This window comes from Euprymna scolopes, chromosome 42 (genome assembly GCF_053919585.1).
Source record: "Euprymna scolopes isolate OS-2025 chromosome 42, ASM5391958v1, whole genome shotgun sequence".
NCBI lineage: Eukaryota > Metazoa > Mollusca > Cephalopoda > Sepiida > Sepiolidae > Euprymna > Euprymna scolopes.
The window spans coordinates 14515179-14517332 of record NC_136523.1 but is presented as its reverse complement, the minus strand read 5'-3'; positions in this window follow the sequence as shown (position 1 = coordinate 14517332).

Sequence of the window (2154 nt, the reverse complement as noted above, 5' to 3'; positions counted from 1 at the left end):
TTCTTTTTTGCTCAACATACACTTCCAAATACTCGGGCAACGCCGGGCACCCATGCTAGTATATATATATATATATATATATATATATATATATATATATATATATATATATATATATATATAGAGAGAGAGAGAGAGAGAGAGAGAGAGAGAGAGTTGACGATCACCGAAGTAGAGCAAGTTGGGCATTGCTAGTACCAGATGAGTGACCATTTGGGAATTCTAGGCGTTGCATGTGCTTCCCACTTATCTCGGCATTGTTTCCCGTCGTCCTGAACCTCCACTTGCCACTGGTATTAAACAGTGTCGATTCAGGAGAGGTGTGGTTGAAGATTGCGCAACTCGATAAAAATAATTTCCTTTTATACATGCTTTGTCGAACAGCGGGGATAATTCCTGTTTATTTCTCTTGCGATCCGTCTTTTCATGTTTGGGCGGCCAGTGTTCGAACGTAAAAAGAAATTCACCATAGCCGCGAGAGTTTTCAACTCTCACTAGTCGTCTTCAGGCGCGCGATGAAAAAAAAAAAAAAATGCGTTTATGGCATTTCTTTAAAAACAAAAAATGTCGATGGATTTATTGAAACGAGAAACAAAAAGGAATTATTCCTGCTTTTCAACGAAACATAAATGAGAGCAAAAAATGCTGCCCAAATATAATAACTTCCTGTACATTACAGATAAAATAGGAGAGTTCAAACGTGCATACACTATCAGAGCTCAAAATTGAATTTCCATTTCTACTGTTTTATAATAGTCACTTTGTGTGTGCGTTTCTTCCTCATAGATTCCGAAACGACTGAGCGTATCTTTTGCAAATTTCACACAAAAGAAATTCATGTTTTGTACAGAAGTATCGAACATCGCGACTCTATAATAATATAAACGAAATCTGCGCAGATTAAAATATCATATTTAAGCGTATTTTACGACCGAGTAAAGTCACCCCTCCCCGCTAGTATATATATAATTCATAAAACTCACTATATCTCTGTCTGTTTGTCTGTCTGTCTTCATATTTTTAAACTCTGTCTCTACAGAAACTAAAAGTCGCGGAGCCGCGCTAGGGGCCTCAAATGATTGGATTTTTTTTTATGGACCATTATTTTATGGGTCTTTAACCGTTTAAAATTGTTTTAAGGGGTCAAAAAGGGGTAAACATTTAAAATAAACGTTATACATTTTGCACATCCATCTTAGTTTATTTTTTATTTTTAATCAGTTCATATGCGTGTCACGTTGGCACAGTGGTAACGTCACCAGCTTTGAATGCTACTGTTTTGCGTTGAGTTTCGATTCTAGCTGATTGCACCCAAATACGTTTTTTTGTTTTTACTTCTGAAATCACAACTCCATAATAATATATATGAAACCTGGACAAATTAAAATATCATATTTGAGCGTATTTTACGACCGAGCAAAGTCGGGCGCTCCCACACTAATATATATATATATATATATATATATATATATATATATATATATATATATATATATATATATAATGGGTCAAGACGAAAGAAAGATGTGTATTCAAATAAGGGGGTGGTCACCAACAATGTGTATTTTTTAACATTATTTTATTATTCCGTGTCTTGGTTTTTCATTGAGAATTATGTTTAGATCATTGTTATAATGTCTTTAAATAATTGAAATCGTTTTTAACGCGTTTCAGACGTTCTGTGAAGCGTCCTTGTCAGAAATTATTTTCAAATTTTTACATCTCCAACACATTTGAAAATAATTTCTGAAGAGGACGCTTCACAAAACGTCTGAAACGCGTTAAAAACGATTTCAATGATTTAAAAACATTATTACAATGATCTAAACATAATTCTCAATGAAAAAACAAGACAGTGAATAATAAAATAATGTTAAAAAATACACATTGTTGGTGACTACCCCCTTATATATATATATATATATATATATATATATATATATATATATATATAAGTTTCGTGGTTAAATTTTAAATTCTGAAAAAACAACATAAAGAGACATATATTCGATTTAAGAATTTATTGTTTGACAAAAGGAATATATAGAAGGGGGTTATTTTAATTTCCTTAATCCATGGATTTTCAATAATGGCTCATATCATCAGAGGAAATGAAATGCAGTTAGCAAAATGTTTAGCTGCGAATGGTAATAT